Source organism: Sciurus vulgaris (assembly GCF_902686455.1).
Source record: "Sciurus vulgaris genome assembly, chromosome: 2".
NCBI classification, from domain to species: Eukaryota; Metazoa; Chordata; class Mammalia; order Rodentia; family Sciuridae; genus Sciurus; species Sciurus vulgaris.
The window spans coordinates 124,389,945-124,395,897 of record NC_136462.1 but is presented as its reverse complement, the minus strand read 5'-3'; the positions used below and the strand labels follow the sequence as shown (position 1 = coordinate 124,395,897).

The 5,953-nt window shown below is 43.9% G+C and overlaps 1 pseudogene across 1 annotated transcript; it reads right to left on the bottom strand.

The window, feature by feature from the left end:
* Window positions 1-2,937: 2,937 nt before the first annotated feature.
* On the bottom strand, window positions 2,938-3,541 carry LOC306654760 (aldo-keto reductase family 1 member B1-like; annotated as a pseudogene). The gene has a single exon. The product of its transcript is annotated as an aldo-keto reductase family 1 member B1-like (transcript).
* Window positions 3,542-5,953: the final 2,412 nt, after the last annotated feature.

The window sequence follows — 5,953 nt, the reverse complement described above, 5'->3', positions numbered from 1 at the left end:
CTCTACATCCTGGGCCGGATTTGCCAGCGCCCGCAGACCTCACAGCGCAGCGACCCGCGCAGCCGCCGCTCCAGCCAACGGCTGCCCGCCGCGCACGCGCCCCTGCGCCCGCGCCGCCCCGGGGCACGCCGGGAAGCGTAGTTCCGAGTCCGTTGAGACGCAGCGGGGGGAAGGGCGGGCGACCCCACGCGCCCCTCCCCCACCTTGAGCCCCCTCCCTCGCGCTGCTCTGGCGGTTAGAGCCCCGAGTCGATCGTGCGTGTCGTTAGGGCGGAGTGGGGGTGGGGCGAGTGAGGCACGGGACCATCCGCGACAGAAGAACGGGAAAGGCCGGGTACTCAGCCCCAGGAACAAAATAAAGCCACACAGACTTGGGCGTTGAAGTGGCCTGAGAGAACAGGGCGGCCTCTGGGCCGTGTCTGCGTAGGGGTGCTTTGGCGGCAGTGATAGGGCCCGCGCCTGGAAGCTTCGTTGTGCTGGAAGCTCGCCGCCTGTTACTTGGGGGTTTGTGGCCATTTGCCGGCTCCTGCTTCAGCCTCACCCTGGTGTCCACCGGAAGAGGCCGCCGTGCATAGCGCCAGGGTCGGGGTTCCGCACCTGGCGGGTCTTTGCCCTACTTTGCCTACTGTTTATCTGAGCTATTATCGAATGTACACACAATCTAAACAGGTTTCTTCACGTTGTTCCCCTATTCAAAAACTCCCCAGTTGGCTCCCCTGCAAAATAATAGGGCCGCTGGCTTCGGTGTATTGTGAGAATTACATGTAAAGGCTTAGCATCGTGCCGGACAGTGAATAACCACCAGAAAGGCCGGCAATTTAAGGGCTTCCACAGTCCCCGACCTATCTGCCTTACACAAACCTTTGTCTCCGTGGCTTTTCTAAACCAATCTCCCAGCCCCGTATGATGGTGCATACCTGTAATCCTAGCGGCTCAGGAGGCTGAGGCAGGAGGACCGAAACTGGAGGCCAGCCTTAGCAATTTAGTGAGGCCCTAAGCAACTTAGACCGTGCCTTAAAATACAAAGGGTTGGGGATGTACCACGCGTAAAGTACCACAGGGTTCAATCCCCATTACCAAAACAACAAAAACTGTCCCCTGAACTGGGAAGGTTTGCACCCTTCCCATTTATTGACTCGAATTTCATTTCTCCTTCGTCCTCCTTTCAACACAACTCCTTTTTTTTTTTTTTTTTTTGAGTAGGGGGGTGTTACCAGGGATTGAACTCAGGGGCTCTCAACCACTGAGCCACATCCCCAGCCCTATTTTGTATTTTATTTAGAGACAGGGTCTCACTGAATTACTTAGTGCCTCCGGTTGCTGCAGCTGGCTTTGAACTCTCCGTCCTCCTGCCTCAGCCTCCCCAGCCCTTAGGATTACAGGTGTGTGAGCCACTGTGCCCGGCACAACTCCTTATTTGATTACAAAGACCTACAGAAAGCATTTCCTTATTCCAGTAGAATATACACTAGCATGTGTCTACTAACCCTTACAGTATTATAGAAAGGGACAAGGACCTCTGTGATCATCCAGACCAAAACTGCCCAGTGCACTTAAAAAAGAAAAAAAAAAAAATTGAATATCAAATACATGCTTTCTTAATTCAAAATTTTAGAAACAAGCCAGGCAGGGTAGTGCACACCTCTAATTCCAGCAACTGGAGAGCCTAAGGCAGAAGGATCACAAATTCAAGGCTGGCCTCTGCAACTTAGGCCCTAAGCAACTTAGTCCCTGTTAAATCCCTCAGTACCAAAAAAAAAAAAAAAAAAAAACCACACACACACACACACAAAACACAGAAACGAAAATAGTTGAAGTCTTCTTTCCTACCTCCATCCCTCCTCTACCCAATTCCTCCCATAAAGATGGACACTGTTGTTTGAATATTCTCTAAGAGTTTCTTTATCCTAGCACCCTCTTTGTGTTATTTGTTTATTTATTTGTTTTTAAATATTTTTAGATGTTGATAGATCTATATTTTATTCATTTATTTACATGAGATGCTGAGAATCAAACCCAGTGCCTCCCACATACTAGGCAAGTGCTCTACCACTAAGCCACAACCTCAGCCCCTGTATTTATATTTCAGCTAACTTATTTCACCTTTATGTTTTCATTGCATAGGTAATATTTAAATACTTAAGTTGTTCATGGTGCAAGAAATCAGAAGTATGAAATACAGGGCAAAAACATGAGGAATCCGTTCATTTCACCCCATTTGGGAAAGGAAAAGGAAAAGGAATCTGAGAGTATAGGGATGCCTGTGAAGCCAGCATCCAGTGGCATCTCTAGTGGTGTCTGCCCAGCAGACACCTCTGGAGGCCTGCTTCAGCCTCCAGAGCTGCTGGGATTACAGCCTTGCACACCATACCAGGTGACCTGAAGTTCTTAATCTAGAAGGTCATGGGTATAATTCAAACAGTTCATAAACTTGGATGGGGGGGAAATGACATCTTTATTTTCTCCAAACTCTAACTGAAATTTCACATTTTCTTCCATTATAAATTAAGGTAACCATCTACAATAATCAGCAGCACCTGGGACTTTGTCACCTGTAGAAATCACCATTCTTGCAGGTATCTCAGGAATACCATTACATTCATCATCACTTTGAAATTATTATCATTATTAGAACTGCTGTTTGCTCCTGTTATTTAATGCCTTAATAATGAAGTATGTACCTACCATATTTTAAAGTATCTTTTTACAAGTTGACAAAAAGACTTTTTATTTGAGGCAAAAAGAAGTCTTGCTGAAAGGATTACAGTTCCAAGCAGTCAGAACTCAATGGTTAGTGACACTTTTAAATTTGTGGGTTTTGCTTCTCTTTAGTCAGAAGACTATAATCAGGTTGTACTTTCCCAGATGAGCAAGAAGAAAGGAAAAAGAAGTTTGGCAGAGACACCTAATCTGCTGATACTGCTCTTCACACCCAGTGTCAAGCTAGCAATTCAGTGTTGCCCATTGCTGAGGGACATAAGCCACACTAACTTGCAAGGAGAAATGAGGTAGGAACTGGTGCAAGTACCTTGTGGAACAGCAGGCATCCACAGCTTCAAAACTCTGCATGGAAGGGGTAATACCTGTGGGTAGCACAGCTTACCAAGGCACACACCCTCCAGTTCCTGTTGTAGCTGAGTGACGTGGCCATGTCTTCGCTGCTCAACTCAAAGTCAAAGACCTGAAGGTTCTCTGCAATGCGTGCAGGTGTCACAGACTTGGGAATCACCACCAATTTCCTCTGCATGGGGAATCAGATCAGCACATGGGCTGTCATTTTATTGTACTTGTCTGCAAGCACCTTGATCCTGGGATCCTCCAGGCGGGAAGGGTCCTCAGGCTATCGGGAGAGCCAAGGCAGTCAGCACAATGCCTTTGGAATGGTAGTACTGGATCAACTTCTCCTGAGTTACGTTAGGTTGGCAGTTAACTGCCAGCTTATATTTGAAGCTGAGTTTATTTGAGATCCTCTCAACCTGGAGATGGTTGAAGTTGGAGATGCCAGTTGCTCTTACTAGCACTTCATCCACCAGCTCTTCCATGGCCATCTAGGTGTCCACAAAATCATTGTCGCTGGGAACCATGCTGTCTGCTGCATCCAAGGGAAGATAGTCATCACCATGCTTAAAGCCCATTGGCCAGTGAATCAGGTAGAGGTCCAGGTCCAGCTGCAGGTCACTGAAGGTCTTCTGGAAGGCTCCTTTCTCCAGGCTCTTGTCATGGAACATGCACCACAGCTTGCTGACGATGAAGTTTATGGTGCTTCACTACCTGCTCCTTGAGCTTCTCCTGAAAGGTCACCCCCACCTCTTTCTCATTCTGGTACACCTGAGCATGGCGGTACCCAAGGCTAGTCACTACCTTCATGGCCTCAGTCATCTGGCCTGGAGTTGACTTCCAGGTGCCCAGCTCCTGGCAGGGCATCTTGGCACCATTATAGAGCTCCACATGGCTAGCCACTGCTGCGGCCTGTTAGAGACCCCAGCCCTCAACGGTACTCTTGAAGTATCTTGATAGCTGTACTTCAACATAATTATTTTATTTTATACTCTTATTTTGTAATCTTGTGCATTTCAAATCATTTTTGAGAAAAGAATTCATTGGCTTCACTGAGGTAGAGCCCTTGACACAAATACAGTCTGCACACAAACCTAGTGGTGTTAGTGTGTGTTCACAAAATTTGCTTTCTGAAGAGCCTGAGCTTTTTAAAATGACTGATATTCTGAATTTATCTTGATTGTTTACTTATGATGTTACTTCGTTGGTTTCCATTTCCCTCGTAACTTTTAATAAATGTAGTTAGTTCTAAAGACTTGTTTACATCTAAGTGAAGTGTTTTTGACAAGAATAGTCTAACCACAATGCCACATGCTTCTTATTGTGTCACGTAAGGGGGCACATGATGCCTGGTTCTCCTGTCATGGGTGATGAGAAGGGTGATCTCTGGCTAAGGAGGTTAAGACACCTTCACTTTTGAATAATCAATGTTACTTAGTTTTATGGAAAATTTTAAACAATATACGAAAGTAGAGCTGATGGTATAATAAACCCTGATGTACATGTCACTCAGCTTCCTCAGTTATTAACATGTGACCAATCTTGTTTCATTGGTATCCTCCCATCCTTCTCCCACACACACAAAAATATACATGCAAATCCCAGATGTCATGTCTATTTAGCTCATAAACTATTTTGTATGTATCTCTTAAAAATAAGAGCCCTTTCTTACACAGTGTCATTATTACATTTAAAAACTAATAATCCCTGCTGGGCACATGCCTGTAATCCCAGTAACTCAGGAAGCTGAGGCAGGATGATTGTAAATTTGAGGCCCGACTCAGCAACTTCACAATGCCCTAAGCACTTTGGGTGAGACCCAATCTCAAAAAATAAAAAGGGCTGGGGATGTAGCTCAATGGTAAAGAACCCCTGGGTTCAATTCCCAGTACCAAAAAAAAAAAAAAAAAAAAAGGCAAAGTATTTATTTATTTATATCTTTAAGTATACAATCAACACTGGAATTATGGCTAAGTGGTGGAGTGCTTGCTTAGCACGTGTGAGGCACTGGGTTCAGTCCTCAGCACCACATAAAAATAAGCAAAATAAAGATATTGTGCTGACCTACAACTAAAAGAAAATATTTTTAAAAAAAAGTATACAATCAATGTTCAGATAGATCCTTGATTGTCTCATACATGTTCTTTTGTGACTGGTTCAAATCAGGATCCAAACAAGGTCCACACATTTCATTTGATTAAAAAGTCTGTATCTCTTTTTCTTAAAATTTGTTAGACCTTAGAAAAAATTAGACCTTACAGAATTAGCACGTTTTCTTAAAACATTTGGTTTATAGATTAATCAAACGTTAAGTCTTCAAACATGAGTTCCACGAGAGAATAAAATGTGTTCGATTTGGTATATCTTTGCATTTTCAGTATAAATGGAAATAAGTCACTAGCCAACATAAATCATCAGCTAACAATAAGAAGAAAATTTCTTTTCAGATTAAGGTATGTAAAAATGGTACTAAGCAAGGTGCAGTAGCAGATACCTCTAATCTCAGTTACTTCACTCCAGAGGTTGAGGCCGGAGGATCACAAGTTCAAGGTCAACTTTAGCAATTTAGTGAGACCCTTTCTCAAAACTAAAAATAAAAGAGGCTGAGGTGTAGCTCCAAGGTAGGTGCAAAAAATAACTTCTGTAGGAGAGTGATCCTAACTTCCCCACTCGAGTTGAATTTACAACTACATCAAAATAAACTGCTTTTCAGAAAGACTTTCAGAAAATGAAGATAACAATTAATTTAAATAAGGTATAAGATAAATGTGAAATCAAAAATCATCTCCCAACTAGAATGCTGATTGTACTCATTCTCTGCAGCTGCCATAACAAAGTACCACAAACCAAGTGGCTTAAACAACAGAAATGTATTGTTTCACACTTCAGGGGGCTAG